Below are 22320 nucleotides of genomic sequence, written 5' to 3'. Positions count from 1 at the left end.
CTTGCTTGCACAAATAAAGGATTGTTGTGAATCCTGAGTAAGGGAAGATTATAACATTATAAAAATTAAAAAGCAGTGTGATCTTCAGTTCCACTTTCACTCTGGCATATTCCAGCTTCAAGAAGTGACATACATTGTCTGCCCATCACTTTTTGCCCAGGAGAAAACTGATTTTTTTTCTATTCAAAACCAAATATAGAGACAAGACAAAATTCAATTTATTGTCTTAAAAAATCCCAATTGTCAGATTCTGCTGTTGGGGGGAGAGGAGGAAATCCAATCAAATTGCAAACTCTCTACAGGTGTAAACACATCTATTTATTTGCTGCTGGAGGCTATATCTCAAATATAATAGAGTACGGGGTAAGTTTAATTTTTTGTCTTATAAAGAGAAGAATCTATTTATAAAAACCTTTACTGAAGGTCATATCCTGCCCTCAGTCTGATTCACCACTTTGAAATGTTTTTTCCCCCTCTATGTTCATTCTTTCCCCACCCTTAGGAAATGTCTGTTTGCTGTTCTATTGATTGTGCTCCACATAAATGATTGTGCCATTCTTTTTACTGTTTAAAAGGTGTAGGGGAGCTGACAATGGGAGACTGTATTTCTTGTTCTATATTCTAGTAGGTGTGATTGATCCTGACATTTTGAATCCACATTTTCCCCCTATATTTTTCTCTACATTCTTCCTTAAAGAGGAAAACTACAGTGCAAATATCTATTACCTTTACTGCTACCCTCGTTTGCTATAGTAAGACTGGGCACGTAGAGCTTTCATCTTTGAGCAACAATCTCCATTCAATAGCAATCAAACTACCTGTGTTCTTTTGGATATTGTTTCCAAAAGTATCTTCCTCACATTCTGTCTTAATAAATCCCTCCATTCTCTGTTAAATAGAATATCTTCAGTAAAGCTTGGATTCTGATACCGTACTTGTGTTAAACAGAACTTTGACTCCATGAAGTCGATAGGATGACATGCAGTAATTTATGCTCATGGGTAAAGGTGTCAGAATCTGGGCCTAAACAGCCTAAATCATTGCATAGCAATCTCTGCACTGTTACACAGCTGATTTTCACCCTGCTGCTGGCCACATGTCAATGGTGTATGAAAAATTATACTCTTTCTTATCTTGCTCCAAACCTTTTGCCTCTGACTTCAGTGGGAACAGTATTGGGACCATGGGGCTTAGCCCTGAGATGTGCTGAGCACTGCATTTCACTTTGAAGTCAATAGGAGTTATGGATGAAAAGTACCTCCCAGGATCAGGTTTTTAGGATGCTATCCTCTAACAGCAGTAGAAGTGATCAGAGGAGAGAGTAAGTTATAGAACTTCAAAGCATGCTGAACATTGTGCTTCTCTGATCCCTGTCCTACCAGCTATAGTAAAACTTAGTCACCTTTCTCAGCATTTCTACAGAATTCAATTTATGGCAATGCTGTTGAAGTGGGAGAACATTTGACTCAGGCTCTCCAAAATTAGTGTTCTCCTTGACCTGTCTATAGTTTAGGATTTGTTTAGTTGGGAACGTGGTCTCTTATGGTTCATTTCACAACAACAGGATGCCTTTTAAAGCAAAGGCAAGGGTTGCAGGCAGTCTGTGACTTGCAAGAAATTCCAAAGAAAATCCTGTTCCTCCTTTGGGAAATCTGCCCAAAGAGATCTTGGTGGCCAGCTTCAGACCTATACCCAAATAGACAAAACCATCTGTAAACACATACGTACTCCTATAGATTCATAATCCAGTTTTACCTTCATGAATAGTTACATTGAAGCCAACTCCCTGAACCAGGTCTATTCCCATCAATTCAATGGAATCTGGATTGGGGACCTGGAAAGCAACCTATTCTGAATATGCTGTGTTGATATACCAGATCAGTAACCAGTTCCTGTGACATAATTAAGCTAATGGGACTACTCATCTGAGTAAAGTTCTTGTGTGCATGTTTGAAGAATATCAGTGTCATGCCATGTAGGTACAGTAGTCTGTTTGCATGGAGGCAGTTACACAACTGGGATCTTAGTCTGCAAGCATTGCTCTTACCCAACACTATAAATGATACTGCAAAGGTAAGAAGCTGTTATATTAGAATAAGATTTCATACTTCTCATTCTAACTCCTGGATAATAATCCTTCTGTTGGCACAGGTGGGAGTTTTTTTGCAATTGCTTTCATTGGAGACGTAATCGGGTCTGTAATTCGGAGAGTTAGTGAAGTGTATTCTTGTTTGCTGTAGACCTGTCTGAGAAAACTACCATTGCCAGTAGAAAGAGAATGAGGGTTGGAGAGCAAGAATGATCAATTCTGAGGTTAGGCTCAGCAAGCTAATTTGTACATCATCTTTTCTTAATGACTAATTTGGGCACCTTTAAAGAACAACCTATTAAGGGGTCGTAGTAGTATTTGCCGCAGTTAGAATTTCTATGTAATGTGTCTGAAGTGTAGAGTGCAATTTTAAATAAAAAATGACTTCTTAAAGGGCTTATTATGTAATAAGATTTACCTCTGACAGATCAACAGTGCTATTAAAGCAGCTTGCATTGTAGCTTTAATTTGAAAGACTGTTCAGAAGTAGGTGAGTCAGCTGTGTATGTATTGCAGACTATTTAAACATGAACAGAACCATATAACTTAGTGCTTCACAGTTGTAACAGTTCAGACATGATCAGATGCTATTCATCTTATTGCGGGTATCTTGCTTTCTAAATTTGATTTAGTAGCAGAACTACTTAGCTGAATGACTGACAGAAAAGGCATCGGTGTGTCTCTTGTGAATATTTAAATATATACACCAAATAATACGTTATCATGGTTTTTTAACTCCAGTAGGAAGCTTTATTAAGCCTGTGATGGGTTCCCCCCAGGATGCCATCTGGAACTGGGGTACCACTGAGCCCCACAACCCACCAGCCTGGGCTTCCTTTACAATGTACTGCTGTGACCAGCCTGCCAAGCCCTTTCCTGGGCTCCAGCCTGCACTTTTACCAGCACACATATAGTCAGGGACAAACCCAGCTGCAGTTATATGCAGACAGGTTCTTTAACCAGCCCCTGCATGGGAAGGCACAGCTAGGACGCTTTCCGGGTCCTAAGACATGAACCCAGCCCCCCTGCCCCTGGAGTGTAAACCCAAAATTATATCATCTTGTGCTGCACAGAGAACTATACAGCATAAGCTCATGAAATTCGTCCCCTCCCTCAATGTGGAAAGGAATATACAACCACTTTCTGCCCTGAGTTATGATTCCCACACAGACTGGTTTTAGACAAAGCAAAACAAGTTTATTAATTACAAAAGATAATTTTAAGGGATAGCAAACAGATCAAAGCAGAATACCTAGCAAATAAACAAAACATGCAACCTAAGCTTAATATACTAAATAGACTGGATGTGAATAGCAAATTCTCATCCTAAACAATACTAGCAGACTGCAGATTCTTAAGGGGAAAGCTACACTAACTTACAGCTTGAATCCCCAGGTGTTTCATTCACAGGTTAAAAATTCCTCTAGCCTGGGTCCAGGACTTCCCCCCAGTTCAGTCTTTGTTTCTTAGGTGTTTCCAATAATCGATTTGGGTGGGGAGTCAGTGAAGAACCACTATGATGTCACTCCCCAGCCTTAAACAGCTTTTTGCATATGGCGGGAACCTTTCATTTCAAAGCTTGGTTTCCCCGCCAGTCAGTGGAAAAACATTAGCATCCCAAGATGGAGTCCAGCACAAGGTGATGGCCCCCAACCTCCCCGTACCCAGGGGAGTGAGCAGTGGGAGATAAATGTCTTCGAAGGCCTATTGTTTTTTCTAATAGCCCTTTAATCTGAATGGGTCTTTCCCAGCCAGCTATCTAGACTGAGAGCATTCTGACTAGTGGGCATTCCCCAGGTGTAAACACATTTGTAATATAGGTACATAGTCAATATTCCTAACTTTAGGTACAAAAATGATACGTGTATACAAATAGGATAATAATATTCAATAAATCATAACTTTTCCAATGACATCTCACATGACCTATCTTGCATAAAATACGTCATAATTATGCCATAATCATATCATAATATCTCGATGGAGAATATGGGGTGAAGTGTTACAAAGCTTTCCATCAGTTTGCAGGATTTTATATGCAATTCACAGATAAGCAAACACTATGTAACAATTTTCCTTCTGAGGGAGAGTAACCCCATAAGTAACACAAATTACAAATAAGAGTGAAGAATTATGAGAGTAAAAATACCAGGAAAACATTAATATTGCCAATGGTTCATCATGCGCGCCATTAGCCAATACCAATCTTGTGTCAGATGTGGGGTGCCCAGTATGGTCATGTCACTGAAGGCAGCAGAAACAGCAGACCCAGAGCTGTTGCCCACACTAACCCACTCTAGCCACCAGAGGTTATCAAAAACATCTGCTTTTTCATCCTGTTGGTTGTGTCTAGCCATGGAGCGGAGTGGAAATCTCACTGGTTCCCTGTAAAGCCATAACCAGCAGTTCCTGTCCTACCCTAAGATATATCAGCTGAAATGCAGAGGAAACCAGATCCCAGAGGCTCAACAGGATGGGATAGAGGGCCAGCAACATCTCTGTGTGGTGTAGTCTATGTGGATCGAGCCTTGTCTATTGTTGTGGTTAGAACTGAGCAAATAATTGGGCGGGGTCGGGGAGGTTGGTGGCCAAACGGAGAAAAAAATATAAAAAATATCAGTTAGTTTCTAACCAAAGCTATGTTTCCCCTCACTAAACCAAAAAACATTTAGTTCAGGATGAAACTCAATGTTTTGAATGTCAATTTCAAACTGATGTTTTCAAAACAAAATGTCAAACTGACGCTTTCAAAACCAGCCATTTCAATTTATTTGCAGGGGTTTTTTTTGCTGAAACTATTTGCTGAATTTGGCCCAGATTTACTATTCTTTGTGGAGGGGAGTGGGGGGAGGGGAAATCATCCAGCACTAGTTGCACGGCAACAAAAAGCTATTTGCTTATGGAAAGAGGAACAGGATAGAGATTGTTCATTAGTATTACAGAAGAAAGGAGAATGGATGGGCGGGGCGGGGGGGGAAGGTGAGACTCTTGAAGAAGGAGGAAAAGAAAAGGAAAAAAGTGGTGGAGTCATTAAATATTACAGTCAAGATTAAGGAAAAATGAAAAGATCTACAAGGAAAAACAGCAAACGTTAAGGAGAGTGACAGCAGTAACAAGGAGAAAAGAACCATCAAAGGAAGGGGGAGAGAAATTTGCATTTAATATCAAAATGACCACTTATCTGATGGTTTACATACATTTACCAGAGCTATGCATCTACGTGCATATACTGGTACTTTATTATGACCCAGATTTTCTGAAGTGTGTATTTCATGCACATTACATGCAACTGTTGTGATTCTGGTAAACCGAGCGGGGAAGTATATTAGAATTTTGTGGGCTATTGGCAACAATTGACCTTGACCATTTGTGCTTGTCAAGCAGGTGTGGGACTTAGGAAGGAGACCTGGAAAATGTAACTGAATGATTTGGACTGGAAGGGAAGGGGGATTAAGGTTGGAGAAACAGATTGAATTGGGCTAGAGAAGACTGCACATGCAGGAGGAACTGGCATGTTCCTTCCCCACCCAAGGCAATTCTTGCACTGTCAAAATATGTATGATCAGCTATGCCACTAGCCTGCCTTCTGATTATCTAGCTACTGACTCTAGAGTAAAAGCTCTTGTCAAATCCTAACATTTAGAAAGCTTATGAAATTCACCCTAGGTCTGTAACATTTAAACATTGATCAAACAGGAGCATTAGTAAAGCAGTTACACAGTGTGGTATTTTCAAAAGTTAAATCACTTTGATACACAACAGATGGACCTTGCTTTGAACTACAGCGATAAGCATTGTAGAAAACCCTAAAATCAACACAAGAGCTTGAGTAGCTTCAACTAAAATATTCTACCATATGACTAGCATTTTATTAATTCTGCACATACTGTAGTCCTCCAGGGAGCATTGAGAAGCAGCGCATCAATGACTCCTAACAAGTAATTATTTCCTTTCTCTGAATATAGCAGCCCATACTGTTATGGCACTGGTGTTTCTGAATATTTTCTTTGAAAACAAGGTGTTTAACAAACAAGTGTCTGTCTGGGACACACGAATTGCTGTTTAGTTTTAGACTTGATTGTGTGATGCAGAGCTAACTTTGGTAGAATGATTAGCCTTATTTCTGACATCTATACGCTATTTAAGAAGTGATTTTTGTGTGTATTGGTCACATGGTGACTAGCATTTAAGGAATTAATTGCTTATTTCCAAGAAAGAGCTGAAGGGACAGCATATGGTTCACATGCCTGGAAGTCACTGTGGGCTGTTTAATTTGTTGGAACTGTCAGGCTAATGGCTTTTGGTTTTTTTCCGTATAGCAAGTCTTTTAATCCCATTGCTGTGTAGTGATGGCAGAAAAGAAAACCTAATTGTGAATACAGACTGTCCTCAGCTGCCATATTATGCAAGTTTTACATTTTCAAGGCTTGAGCGTGGGTGCCTAGGAACTGCAATCTCTTATCAAATCTGCTCCTTGCATATGTGTGTTCTGTACTGTCTCCAGATTACAAAGGCACACAGGATTCCCTCAGTTTTGACATCAATATATGTGGGCTGTGGGGGATGGTCTTGGATGTTTGTAACTTTCTTAATACTGCATGCTTTAAAAAACTGGAGCCTGCCGGGCTACTAAATGTACATTCTGGGACTCTTTGTGGTGCCTGGAGTCTGGAATTGGTCCTGTACAGTACTTTGTCCATGAAAGGTTAGCCATTATGGAGAGCCATTATAAACAATTAAACCCTCCTGATAAGCACATTGCTCAAGGAACTACTTCTGCTGCGGATGTGTAACCTTGAGCCTTCTCCTGCTCCAAGATGACTTTGATGGAGGCAGAATCAGGACCATTTTTGTCAGTAATGCTGATAACTAGAGCTGGTTAGGAAATAAGAGGTTTTGCATGGAAACTTTCCACTCTGTCAAAGCTGGAAACCTAAAAACTTCAGCCAGGTTTTTGGTTTTCCAAGGAAAAAATTTTCTGGAAAAGCAGACACCCCAGTGACAATTTTCATCTAGTCAGAAACCCAGTTTTCCATTTAAAAAGAAAAAATTCCCAACCCTGCTGATATCCATCTTGTTTCTGTGGTTAGTAGATGAGTACTTAAGCCAGATTCATATCCCTTTCCACCTCATTCACTGAAATGTCCACTCTGGATGCTGAGCGGCCCTACCAGTGTGGGAATGGTACTAAGTAATAACAAGCCTTGGCCCTTGGGACCTACTTCTCTAACCTTTATTCGCTTAAGTTATCTATTTGGGTCATTACTCACAGCCGGATGCTGCAAGGTGCTGAATGCCTTTTGAGAGCTAGTGAACACCCAAAAGTGACCATGATTCGAATGCGACATAAAGGGAGCACAGTACCTCTGAGTGGACGCTCAGTGCCTTGCAGAGTTACGCCTTTTGGTGCAGACGATGAAAGATGTTGAGTATCTGCAACTTCTGTTGAAGTCAGCACATTATCAGATATAACACATGTCCATAAAGTGACACACACTCCTGTGCAGTAAAAAAAAAGCTCACTGTAATTGCTGATTTTTTTTAAAAAAAAGTAATTTGCAGAATTTTTGCATTTCCTTTTATGGCTGCTTTTGCCTTGTGCATATCTGTGCTCTTTCATTTTGTGTTAAGAGCTTCATAGGTAATAATCAAAAGATCATTCAGTAGTTATCAGGTGAAATGCGTCAGGCTTTGCCTATATACACACTTGAATGATAATACAGAGGAAGTTCAAGAAGTTATAGGTGGCTGGTAGGTGACCCAGATGTAGCATCCAGAAATACCTGTCATTCTCAGATTATTATTTTTCATTTTGTGTTAGTGTCCATTTTGCATGTATCCCATAACCAGTGGTTTCCAAGGGATCTTCTAGCCAAATGTTACATAAAATATACAAGATGTAATGTCCAATATGAGATAAAATGGTCTACAGTCTAACAACTCCCCACAGTATAACCTAATATTTTCATCAAGGCTATACTGAAGTATCTTTCACTTAGTATCCACTTTAGCAGCTACTTCAAAATATTTGCTGCAGAGATGTTACAGGAACCTCTCTCATCTTTTATTAAGGATTATCAATTTTCAACACATGGAGGCTTATCTAGTATTAAATCTTTTAAGAAAAGGGAAAATAATTTGATCTCTTATCAAAGTGTAATTGGATGAGTCACAATTTAAAACCAGGACAGAAAGATGAACCAACCTTATGACACACAGGGTTAACTTCTACTCTTACGCTGATGGAAATCCACTTAAACTTCACCTCCAGATAATTTCATTATCTTTAATGGAATTTGATTTCTGTATTTGGGGAGCCAGCTCCAGACAGGCCAATGGGGCCATGTGTGGGGGGCAAATTCTGTGCCTGACTAAGGCTTGCAGTCTGTGATAATGTAACATAGAGGACAAATCCTGTGGCTTCCTATACAGGAATGCATAACCCCAATGCAGTGGGAGTCATACATTTCTGCTGTATTTGATGGTTGGCAGACAAAGCAGCTTGGCGCATACCACTGCATGTCTTGGAACAGAACTCGGTAGCAGGTCTTCAGGGGTGGGGGGAAAATGTCATGGTGGCTAGGCTGGGACACTAGCGCCAATATTTCCAGCGGACAACTCACATCCTCTGGCCTGAAAGCCCTGCGTAAATATGTGCAGCTGGCCATTAAATAGGAGCAGCTCTGTTGAACCACTGCTGCTGTTCCCAGTGAAGTATCTCTGTGGTGTGGCTGAACAGACATCTAGCCAAGGAGGGATGGAGAATTCAGATGCTCACCTTCACTACTCTGTTCTGTTGATCACATGTTTGCCCTAAGTAATTTGGCCTTAAATAAGAAGGGGTAAATCTGGATAATAGTAGGATGATACAAACATCATCATTAATTCATTGCTTGTGGTAATACCACCAGTGTGCTAAGAGCTTTATAATTGATATATTGAGATGTAGTGTAATATATAAAAGGGACTGTTTTATCTGTACCAAGAGGAGCTAGATTACATGCTAATGAATAAGCTCAGAGCTGATCAAAAAATGTAATCAATTCATCAATTTTTTTGGCTTTTCTCATCTAAATTTTAATACTTTCTTTTTTTTTACAAAATTTGAAAAACATCATTATGCTTCTGAAAAGTAAACAAAACTGAAAATGTTGTCAAAATTGAAATCTGGAAACTTCAATCAGCTCTAATCAGTAGTAATTATAGTAAGAGCCAAATTCAATTTGTGTTCTGTTGTGGTACTTGTGGTTTCATGTTAACTCATTTTAAGAAAAACATAACTTTGCAATACAGGAGGATGCATTTTTGGGAAAGCAGGCATCACATGACCAGGATGTGGGCTGTCATGCCGCCAAGTGGTTGGAGCAGGAGTGAGGCCTAGAGGTTAGAACAGGAGGCGGGAGCCTAGAGTCAGAGCCAGAGACCAGGTGCCAGAGCTAAGGATCACAACTGGAGTCCGAATTCATGGGTCAGAGTCAGTTTGAGGTTAGCAATCAGAGCCAAGGGGGTCAGAACTAGGTTACTTGGAATGAGGCAAGGCAGGAGCAAGGCTAGGAACAAGCAGCCACAAGAGAAATCACAGTCATGGGCAAATACTTTGTGCAGTTGCTACACTGTTGCTGGGCATAAGGGCTGGTCTGCTGACTCTTCCAGCCAATCCGGTGGCATAGCCAAACAGGCAGCCTACTACAGACCAGCTACTCTCAGTAAGTTGCCCATGGCTCTGCTGCAGGCCCTGATTCCTGACTAAAGGAGACTTTTTTTAAAACTTATTTACAATATATTAAACACTCCATAAAATGGCAGCTTTACTCATGGTGAACATGCATCACCTTATCCAGCAATTGTGCCTTTGATCAGCTTTTCTGCTCTTATTATGACAAGCAAAGGTAGGTGCAATTTAATGTTGGGTTTTAATTTTCAGTAAATTTCCATTAAATGTTCGGTTTTAATTTCCATGTTTATTTGTCTATAGCTTCTGAAATGAATTCCTTTGGAGTTGAAGGCTGATATATTCAAGAGTTAGCTGCATAAACTCCCTAGACTGCTTTGAAAATTCTGGCCAAAACTTTCCATATGGGCGATGGAATGGTGATGTTTACCTGTTCTGTTCAATCCTTCTGGGACACCTGGAATTGGCCGCTGTCGGAAGACAGGATACTGCGCTAGATGGACCTTTGGTCTGACCCAGTATGGCCATTCTTACATTCTTAAGTAGCTTAGTAGTAAATGTTGTTTTGAAAACTTGAATGAAATTGTTTCAGAAGCGTTTGAGTGCTGTGGGTGAGAGAAACTTCTTTCTCCATAATCAAAACTATTGGGACAGATTTCACTGTCCTGAAGTATCCTGCCTAAAACCAATACACTTCATCCTCCATTAGAATCATTTTGACCTTCCAGATTTGGTATGGAAAGAAGAGTGTGACAGCTACCCAGCACTGCTTCTGACTATCACATTAATATCCACACATCACAGCTGCCTCATGCAGTGAAAGTACACACAGGAATAACATGGTTTCAGAGTAGCAGCCGTGTTAGTCTGTATCCGCAAAAAGAAAAGGCATACTTGTGGCACCTTAAAGACTAACACATTTATTAGAGCATAAGCATCCGATTACGTGAGCTGTAGCTCACGAAAGCTTATGCTCTAATAAATTTGTTAGTCTCTAAGGTGCCACAAGTACTCCTGTTCTTTTTATTGAAATCAATGGGAACTATTCAGATGCTATACATTTTGCACTAATTTATGTATGTTGCTGGAGTGGGGCTTTAGAGCATGCTTCATGCTTCACCATCCATGGAAAACCCAATGATTTCTGATACACCCCAAGTTCTCTTACTTAGTATTTGAACTTTCTACTGTACTTTACATTTGAAGATATTTTGAAGAATGAAATCTAAACTGAAACCAAAAATAAAATTAGAACTTGAATCTATGTGAAAAAATAATATATTACAACAATGTAGAATTCAGTTCCTTCCATTTTCTGGCGGACCCTCTGATTTTTATTAGGATAGTCTTAAAAAAAATCTGTGTGGGATGGCTTCAGAGTGGTGAAATGTTGTGCTATCAGGGTTTAAAGATGTGGAAGTGTATCAATATGCAGAACAGATATTCTTTGTAGCTGAGGAAAGCTTGTATAAGCAGTTATTCTGAGGATATTTATAAGAGGCAGAGACAGTTATTGACACCTTAATCCTCCCTTACACACTGCATGTTTTTAAGTTATTAAACATGACACTTGATGGTGAACCTGGCTAGTTATTAGTTAGCAATCTGAACCAACTTGCTGATGGGTCAGCAGTCTTTCTGCTTACTGACATGGAATAAAGGTTAATTTTTTCCAGAGGAGCTGTTATCACTGATATAGAATGGCAGTCAGCTGACATTTGCACCTTAAGAGTTTGTGCTTCCATTCATGTTCTGAAATTAAAGTTCTATAGTGCAGACACATAAATGAAATATGGCAGGTTAAAACTCATGAGTAATACAGATGGTAAAAATCCTTTCCAAGCAGGCAAATGCTGTTTAAAAAATAGATTTTTGACCTTTTCTAAACATTTGATTAATGTTTTAGTGCTATAATATATGTATAGAATTTTTGTATATATTTTAAGCTCCTTCCCACTCATTTTCAGTTGAATGTCTATGAAGCATGAAAAACAAGACTTAAAAAAAAAGACCCCAAAAATTGAAGGATAAAATCTATTTTGCATTTCCAAAACATGTAGTTTGGAGATATTTTTTTTCCACTGAAAGTTTACTTTACTTTTTTTGTTTTTCAAATTATAATCAAGATAGTAAAGTGATAACCAGAAAGCTAAGCTGTGTAAACTAGAGAGTATGCTCGTCCAAGAAAATGACTGATTTTTTTTTTTAATTTGTTACCAACGCAAAAGTCTGTTGTTGTCTCTCATCTGGCCAGTCACTGGTGACTGAGTCAGAGAGAGAATCTCTAAGTTATGCCATTGATGAATAGCAGTCTCTTGTCAGCTTTTAAATAATGATGGTAAAGTAAAACAAGTAGCCTTGTACAAAAATATCCTGCCTTTGACTACACACGCTGTGAAGTGGTGCGAGATTCTAGCCAAATCCTTCCAGCATAATGAAAGTGTGTGTATTTCTTCCTTAGTGGAATAATACAGTTGCTTCTGCTGAACTTGTCACCATAGCATCAGTATTTCCATACAGAGTTTGGAAGGGGAGGAGAAGAAACATCATTCTTCTTGCTCCCTTTGGGCTGTGACTTTCACCTCCACCCTTTCACTTCATTCTCTGCAACTCGTATCAGTTTTCTTTAGTGTTTCTGTACAAAGCAAGGCTATTTGGGAGAAAACTTCTCCCACTTAGTGTATAGATCCATTCCTAAGAATTTTATTTGTTTTCCATACCACACCCCAGCAGTCCTAATCTCTTTTGCAATCTCTAAAAGAAACTCTGGTTATCCTCCTTTGAGAATGAGTGACTGTTAATGGAGTTGATTTGGTGTGACCCAGGAATCTCTTGGTGCCAACTGGCAGAGGGCACCAGGGTGCATGAGGTTACTGGGATCCCCTGGATCTGTTCTCTAGATAGTAGTTAGTTAGTCAAAGGATGTCACATAAGGTCTCTACTGAAAGCCAGTGTCACACCGATTAGCATAATTATGTGACACGTATGTGTACGGTTAATATGTAAAGATGAAGAGATGTAATATTGAAAATTATGATCTAAAGGTCTATGAGTTGGGGCTGGTCACCAAAAGGTGACAAGTTTCTTTCAGGCATGAGAAGTTTAACCACCTCTCATGAGGAGTTTAACCACCTGGAACAATATCTCGGGGTGCAGAGGTAGTTATCTAGATACCTAGTTATCCTTCACCTAGGGAACAAACTGCCAGCTGGTTTGTCTTACGAATGAAGGATCACAGCCAGTGTGGCTGTTTAACGCTGGGAGAGAAACTTTGGGTGACCTAACCTTTATGAGAAAGGAAAATGTCTTGTTAGTTATGTTTAGTGTGTGATGATTCTATTTTATATATAACCATTTGTTTCCATTCTACTTGTTGCTTCTTGAATTTCTGTTCTTTGTTACATTTATAGTGAAGGCAAGTTAATTTCTCTAAGTGCTTTGTGCTGAGCAGAGAGCAGTGATCCTGAGGTGAAACTGATTAGCTGGTGTGTATTATTCCTTTGAGAATATCAAATCTGTGAATTCTGAGTTCCAGTGCAACATGGGCTGGGCCTTCCAGGGAGAAGCTCAGGGGTAGGGTGTGCCTATTGCTAACCTACAGAGGGACAGTGGAGCCTGCGCAGGCTGAGAGGGGAAGTGCTTGTGGTGCCCATGGCTGGTGGTGCCAAGGAGTTGCACATGGCAGGCACAGACAGACTTCCTTATGCTAAGGACAGATGGGCGCGAGGTGCCTCACTGCACTGGGTATCCCCAGCAAGGGTCACACCTGGTACGTTGCAAGGCTCTTGTGAGATATTTGCAGCTAGGGAGGAACCTTGTTGACTTCAGTCTATTAGTCTAACTGATCAAAAATATCCAAATTGGACCTGCTATTATTATGCATTGGCTAGAATCTGCATCACAGCACTGTGTAGTGGTGGTAAAGTGCAGTTACACTCTGAAAGGTGGCTGTAAATAGGACACAAAGGAAAAGGGGTTATATGTTGGCTGTGACTCACTAACTCCATTTCAAATTTACTCACTGTGCAATAAACCTTGTCTTTATAATTGCCAGCCCTGCAAACTTAACCCTGAATCTTAGTCAAGCTAGGATCTTTATGGCAATGGCAGAACCAGTAATAAAGATTCTGTGGCTGGAACTTAGTTAAAAGTTTGTTCATGGGGGGGGGAAATAGTGTCTTATTTACTCTCCCATAGATTTATGAACTCCATTCCTTTTAGCAATGCAAATTGTCACAAGTGCATGTGTGGAGGAGAAAGGGGTTGTCAAAGAAATCAGCAGATATACCTGTAAACACATGGTTTTGCTGAGTAACAAGGTGTTGTAATTTAATCACTTTCACTTGAACAAGACTCTCTCTCCTTGTCCACGTCGGGAATCTGACCAGAAAATGATATGAAGAGCATTAGGGTATGTCTACAGATCTCTCAGACTCGCCTGGGTCAACAGACTTGGGTTTGCGGGGCTCGGGCTAGTGCTCTAAAAAAATAGCTGTGTAGACAGCACTTTGAAGTTGTTGCTTCGGCTGGAGCTTGGGTTCTGAAACCTGGGGGGTGGAGGGTGAGTTTCAGAGACACAGCTATAAGTCCTTGTTTGTGGTCACCTTTGTATCCGCTTTTTGCACCGTTCTTATTAGAGCTGACTTATTTTCTGAAAAGCGGTCGGGAATTAATGTTTTTACCATTTTCAGCCAGAAGTACTAGTGCCTGGAAAAGTGATCACAAATGTGTTTCCATCTTATTATGTGATGGTTGTCTTATTCCCCCACCCACTCAGTACTTTCTCTGATGTTCGAAAACCTTCCAAACACACAACAGAAATGTTTGTGTTAATGTTCCCAACAAAGACTTAAAGCCTTATACAAAACCCTCCCCAACCACTCAAATCATGAAAAAAAACACTTGTTAATTTAATAAGTCCCATCTCTTCCCATATTGTTCCATGACCACCTGCTCTGCTAATGATGTCAACCTTGTTGCCCAGTTAATCTGATTCAGACACAGCCATCTCCATGGTGTCTTCAACGTCACTTCTTTATGCAAGGAATGCAACTTATTGTTTCATCATTATGATTTCCAGTTTAGCTCAGTGGTACAAAATATATTGTCGCAAATAAATTAGTTTTTTTTTTTATGACAAATGTCTCTTGAAATGTGATGTTCCATTTTCTCCATTGGTATAGAACAGTATAGCCTCACTGAGGTCAATAGAAGTACGCTGAATTATACTACATGAGGCTCTGGCCTGCTATCTTCATTCTGATAGCCAAGTTTCACTTCTCATTTTAATTCTGACTTGTTCCTTTTGAAAACATTTTTCCAATACTTCAGTTTTTCAAACTCACAACCCACTATACAAACAGACTGGTGCTATATAATGATTATTACAGAAGGGTTCAAACTTCAATGTTACTTTGAGGTGGAGTTTTGACACACCAATTTTTGTGTCCAAATCATCATGGAATTCTAATCAGCACTTGTGAGAATTTACTTGGGACCCTTTTTTCTCCTTCTCCTCCACAGCTGTAATTCTATTTATTTCAGTACAGCTACTCCAGGTTTACATCAGACTATGTGACTGGAGAATCAGTCCTCTTGCATTCAGCAGTTGCTCTTCTCGTGTGGTAGTATTTGAATATTGCCAACCCCTGCATTCAAAAGTCATGAGTCAGACCCCCTACACCATGAGACTGGCTTACAAGTACTGAGATTTTAAAAAATAAATGGTAGGTACTTTTTAAATTTGCCTTCTGGTTTTTGAATCTTTACAATCCACTTTGGTCACATTTTCAAGCTTTTCTCCACAGCCATGAGTGCTAGAAACATTTTTTTTTCTCAATGAATGCTGCGGTTCTCACCTAATCACATTCTTCTAGGGGCTGGGGCTTTAAGAAAACCCCCCAAATTATGAGACATAATAAAATCACAAGAATTGGCTATACCGCTATTTTGATAACCAAAAGCAAACTAAACAATTATTGTAATTTTTTCAGATATAGCATAGAATGCATTACAATGTGTGATTTATTCACTAATTGATATTTTATATCATTATCATCATGATTATTTATATCATTCACTAATTGATATTTTATAAGTCATTATAGGTATGGCTGGTTGCACTGCCTACTAGGGTCCATGACACTTCCTGTTATAAGACCCAGTTTTTTGGTTGCTTATAACTTTGCCAGACTCTTTGGGCTGGAATCTTCCACATTGGTGTCTATCTCAAGCTGAATATTTTTGGAAAATTTCAGCCAGAATGGCTCAGCTGTTTCTGAGAAGGAAGCTAGGAGAAAATGTTGTTTTGTCCATGTAAGTCAGTTCTGATGACCTTTTCTTTGAAAAGTTCTGGCATCTTCATGCTTTGAAGCAGGGACTTGAAATTTGGCAGGGGAGTTGGCCTTTGTGGGTACATCTACACAGCTATTAAACACCCGCGTCTGGCCCAGGTCAGCTGACTTGGACTCGGAAGGCTCGAGTGATGTAGATGTTTAGGCTTGGGCTGCAGCCTGAGCCCAAATGTCAACACAACTTGGGCTGTGAGCCTGGGCTAGCCGTGGCTGTGCCATGGGTCTCTTATTCCATTGTAGATGTGTCCGGTGTCAGGGACGTGCTCTTTGCTGCTCCCATGAAAATCTGCCCAAATTTGGCCATGTTATAAACCTTTAAAAATCATGGTTTGCTCATGTTCAGTAGAGACTCCTTAGGTTTTAGCAACTAAATGCCGCAAAGATCCCTTCTACTCTCAGCATGCTGCAGTGCAGGGTTGAGCTGGACTTTTCTGGTAATTCTGAGCTGCTATGGGCCCAGTCAGGTCTGGGGCCAGGCACCTGAACTGAAAGCAGGGGGACCAGTCTCTTCTATGATCTCAGTGACACCCCACAGCCACACACACATAGGGCCCAGGTAGCCTGCAGGAGAAAGCTATCTGATTGTAATGCCAAGGGGACAATAGCTGGACCTGCTAGGGTGGGATGTGCCAAGTGGGGTGGCTTGGGACAAGGAGCCTGGGGATGAGGGTTGGTTGTGGTGGAAATTGGGGCTGGAGGCTAGCAAGAGGGAGAGGAAAAATTGGACTGGAAGTTGGAGTGGGGAAGAGACTGGGACTGGCTGGGCAAGTAGACTGGGACTGAGAGCCAGAAAGGCAAATGGAGCAGGGGGACAGGACTAGGAGCTAGTAGGAGTGGGAGGCTGAAAATGGATGTGGAGCCAGGGAAGAGAGGAAAGAGACTGTAATTTGCTAGTCAACGACACTGGGATCAAGAACTAGAGTAGGGTGGGGGGAAAAAGTGGGGTGAGGAGTGGAGCTGGATTTGATGAGGAGCCAGGATGTCAGGGGAGAGCTGGGAGTGGCTGAGCAAGAACACTGGGAACAAGTAGTTGTGGGGAGGGGCTGGGAATGGCCTGTGCAAGGGGACTGGGATGAGAAGCTTGAGGAGTGGAGACTGAGACTGGCTCGGTCATTCTCCAGAGGTGGGACATAAAGAGCAAAGCAAAAGCTGTTTTACATTCTTTGAACAGTTAAATTGTCTGCACAATTGCCTTTGAGTTGAAATCTTTTCCAAAATTTCACATTTTAAAAACCCAGCCTTCAAAACATATTCTTCCACAGTAGCTCTAATTAACACTTTGAAAAAATCTCCAGAGGTCCCTTTCCAGCGTATCATATTGCTTTTAATATAAGGTGACTCCTTGAGAGATTAATCTTCCTTTACTGGGCAGCTCTCTAAGCAGCCACGGCTGAATGTTCTGACAAACTAGGCAGACAATTAAGAAAATGTATAGTTAATTTCCTTGACAGTAAAGTAACCTAAACTCTTATAGCAACAGCGCAAGAAGAGATGAGTAACTTTATGTATTCCATGCACGCACACACCCCTCTACTTACCAGCTTTGAAATCCTTGCATGTTGTTTTTAGGGATCTACATACCAATGTGGATTCCTTACAAACTTTTGCCCCAAACTCAAACCAAATATGTGTTAAAGTTTGAAAAACATTTAACTTTTCTCTCCTTAGATTTCATTTTTCTGGCTGGGACAGAAAGCAGAAATAAAATGAGAGTCTATTACTGTGAGATTTCAGGCTTGCTTTGGCAGACCCTAGAGGTTTATATTAAACATCTGAACTTGTAGGTTGTTCCTGATCTTGTTGGGGCCTACCTGTCACTGCTTGCTTGTTTTGCTTGCTTCTTTTGCAGAATGAATCTGATTTATATTCTATTTGGTTACTTAAACTCCACTATCAGTGGAGGTTAGTGACATCAAAAATGGGTAGGGAAAACTAGTACAAAAAGATATCCACTCAGCCAGTGTATAGCAGTATGTGAGACTCCTACCATACCTTATTGAAATGCAAAGGAATCAGGTGACCTCCTGGCCCGGGAAAGGGACAAAGCCCAGAGGAGGAGGGACTGGAGGGAGTTTTCAGTTTGGGGCTGGATGGAGACATGGAGTGAAGGGCAGACATGGTTGTCTGGCTCACTGCCCCCAAAATAGACCCAGCTGAGGGGTCCAGTTCTCTGCACCTACAAGCTCTGTTTTAGACCATGTTCCTGTCGTCTAATAAACCTCTGTTTTACTGGCTGGCTGAGAGTCACGTCTGACTGCGAAGTTGGGGTGCAGGACCCTCTAGCTTCCCCAGGAGCCCCGCCTGAGCGGGCTCGCTGTGGGAAGCACACGGAGGGGCAGAGGATGCTGAATGCTCCGAGGTCAGACCCAGGAAGGTGGAAGCTGTGTGAGCTTTGTGTCCTGAAGATAGGCTGCTCACAGAAAGGAGACTTCCCCAGAATCCTGACTGGCTTCATGGGGAGCAGTTCCAGAGCATCACCCAGGGACTCCGTGACAGTCTGCATTAACATGTTCCTGCAGAAAGTTTTGATTTTGATAACTGACATTTTCCAATAGAAAACCATTATTTGGAAAACTTTCAACCAGCTCTACTTTTGACAAGAAAACAGTAAGCAGTGGCATAAGAAAATAAGGGTATATTTTCTGATAACCTCTAGTAAGAGAAAGTCAGCTATGGAAATATCTATCACAAATTAAAACTGTCCTGACCAGTAAAATCTTGCTATTCTTTCCACCAATAAATAATATCAAACTTTGAGACAGATGTTTCTGATGAACATCCCCACCACACGCCTTCTAAGCCCTATAGCAATCAAAGTGGTTTGGAATAGAACGAATGCTATGAGTGTCCTAAAAATAACTGGATGCATATTTCTTAGAATTGATGGTGAAATACACACAGGACACATACCAGCATACAACAGTGTCCAGGTTCTACACTGAATATACTTCAATATTCTACATTGAATATACTTGAATACAAATTTCCATTCTAAATGCACACACTATGATTGCACATGGAAGAACACCTTTCTGAAGCTACTTTAAAATATGAAATCGCTCCAATATAACCAATGTGATGATAGGGTGCTGCCAACACACATGGCCCTAAAGGTATTTTACATCCAAATGTGACTTAGGCCTATCAGAAAAGGGGGAAACAAAGAAGGCCACTAGTGCATGAAAGAGTTGCCTCAAAGTGAGAACTGTTTTCAATATTGTGCTGCCGAATCATGACAAATGGTTTTGATATGAAGAGAAATGGCATGCATGGAGATACAAAACTTGCTGTGGGTTGCTGCTTCAGTATGTGTATTTGCAGTGGCAGTATTTGGCCACCCATACTCAGCAATGTGCAGGTGAGATCCATGTACAATATGCAAGTCATTGTCTTTAGTGGTTCCCTAATGAGTTGCAGCTAGCACTATACATCCCCGTAGTAACTGTAATAGAAATGAATATAGAGTGCCCCATATGGCCTCCATTATATATAAACATGGAATTGAAAGCACGGGCTGCTTGTAGAAGACTTGGAGAAATGACAGTGTTATCCTTATGCCCTAGAAATAAAATAAAATTTGGGGAAGAGCATAGCACACACTCGGCTTAAACCCCTATTTATTATGTAGTCCTCTTACTTCTCTTTCCATAGAGCAATATTGTGCACTGGTGATGTGTTGAGCTGGATTATCAGCTTCTAATTTAGCATGGTAATGGCAGAAAGGTCTGGATACTCTTTCTCACCACTCCTCTGCTTTGCCATTTACTCTTTAAGCACTGAAAAAATGAGACGCTGACAAGACTGAATTTAGTCTTATTGACATAATATTACAGAAGAAAAAGAAAAAAAAACCCTCTTTTTATCTTGAACATCATTATATTTAAAATTATTTATCCTCCGGCACTAGAAAGCATTGTATCTATTACATACCAATCACAGGATATATATATTCATAATTGTAATGTCTGAGCAGTAACTTTCTGAAATATTATTCCCCATTTCTGATGCTATTTGTCTAGTGCGTTTTTTTTTTGTTTTTTTTTTAGAGAGAGGCCAATCTTGCAGTCCTTATTCAGGCAAAACCATCAGGTTTCCAGTGGGAATTTTGCCTGAATAACTACAGGCAGGATTGGGCCCTAATTCTTTGCATATGAGTTTCCTTCAGGACAATGAGAAGCAGTAGCTTCCAAAATCAAGTCAGGTGGAAATAGGCTTGGATTTAATTTTCAATTTTAAAAATAAAAATCCAAATGATCATATATGTTGATGATACTGTGTCTAAGGGGAACCAGCCACAGAGTGGCTTATCCCTTTTTAATAATACCAGCTTCTGTTTCTATGGAAACAGCACATCCTGTTTGTTGCTTGCAAGACATGCATTTAGACCTTATTAAAATAGAATGTGCACTCTTAACATCCCTTTCAAACTGAGAGTAGCAGTCTGATTTCAGACACACACAACTATTAATCCCCACAAATAAAGGAACAAAATCAGTCCTTGAGCTGTGGCCCATAATTACTAATTATTGTGAAAAATTGATGCTCTTGTAGATTATTGTTTCAAAGAACAGTTGTATCATTGTTTTATGGATATACTGTGGACATTCTGGAGCTGCATATAAAAGGGATGCTATCAGATTAAAAATTATTACTGCTTGGCATTATTGAGCATGTACTCCCCTGCATATTCTTCCATATATTTGAGTGTTTGTTTTTTTTACCAGCATTTCACTTTGAAATTGCTCACCTACTAAACTGCTGGATATGTTAAGATGCCGAAAGACCATCTGTCAAATACCGAATGCATTACATACATTCACATACATATTTACCTGTGAACTGTATCATTCAGTTTATAAGCAGAAGACCCCATTCAGTGGAGTCCTGCTTTAAAACTGCTGGTATGGAATGACCCATTTCATTATAATGAGAACTGTAATAAGGTTTTAAAAAGGTTTCAGAGTAACAGCCGTGTTAGTCTGTATTCGCAAAAAGAAAAGGCGTACTTGTGGCAGCTTAGAGACTAACCAATTTATTTGAGCATAAGCTTTCGTGAGCTACAGCTCACTTCATCTTATTTTTTATCTGTGTTATAAATAATTGAAATCTTTAAAATCTGGGGGGGGTAACCAAATTTCACACATTTTACAAAGTGAAATTAGGCTGGTCTGTTTCAGTCTGTGGTGGAATGAAGGTCTACAGACCTGAGAGATTGTAAGGATGACATTATAAGGCATGAGGATGACAGTCTATGAATCTATGGTATTTACACTGATAGAGAGAAGTCAGCGGGAGAGAGATATTTGAGGCATATTGGTTTGATTTATAGCTTAAAAGGTGTCATAAATGGATTGTGTTTTGGGGGAGGAAGAATGCAATGGAGCTTCCACATGCATCTGTCCTACAAGTGATAGCAAGAGTGGCCATTTTCCTGAAGTAACAGTAGTAATGGTATTAAAAATCACTTATACATAAGACTGCGAATCTGTCATGGAGGTCATGAAAGTAATGGATTCTGTGACTTTCCAAGATCTCCGTGACTTCCGCAGCTGCCGGTGCGTCTGATCCCAGGGCCATCTGAACAGTTTGCCCAGGGGCTAGTTGCTGAGGTGGGCCCTGTAGCCGGCCACTTGAGCAGCTGCTGGGGTGGCCCCCTGGCTGCCCGAGCAGCGTCTGGAGCTGTTGGCTCCAGGGGCCAGTGGAGCAACAGCAGTCCCAGGGGCCACCAGTTTTGTTCAATATCTTCATAAATGATCTGGAGGATGGTGTGGATTGCACTCTCAGCAAATTTGCGGATGATACTAAACTGGGAGGAGTGGTAGATACGCTGGAGGGCAGGGATAGGATACAGAAGGACCTAGACAAATTGGAGGATTGGGCCAAAAGAAATCTGATGAGGTTCAATAAGGATAAGTGCAGGGTCCTGCACTTAGGACGGAAGAACCCAATGCACAGCTACAGACTAGGGACCGAATGGCTAGGCAGCAGTTCTGCGGAAAAGGACCTAGGGGTGACAGTGGACGAGAAGCTGGATATGAGTCAGCAGTGTGCCCTTGTTGCCAAGAAGGCCAATGGCATTTTGGGATGTATAAGTAGGGGCATAGCGAGCAGATCGAGGGACGTGATCGTTCCCCTCTATTCGACATTGGTGAGGCCTCATCTGGAGTACTGTGTCCAGTTTTGGGCTCCACACTACAAGAAGGATG

The sequence above is a fragment of the Lepidochelys kempii genome, chromosome 3 (assembly GCF_965140265.1).
Source record: "Lepidochelys kempii isolate rLepKem1 chromosome 3, rLepKem1.hap2, whole genome shotgun sequence".
In the NCBI taxonomy this organism is placed as follows: Eukaryota; Metazoa; Chordata; order Testudines; family Cheloniidae; genus Lepidochelys; species Lepidochelys kempii.
The sequence above is the reverse complement of the archived record's forward strand: the minus strand, read 5'-3'. Positions refer to the sequence as shown.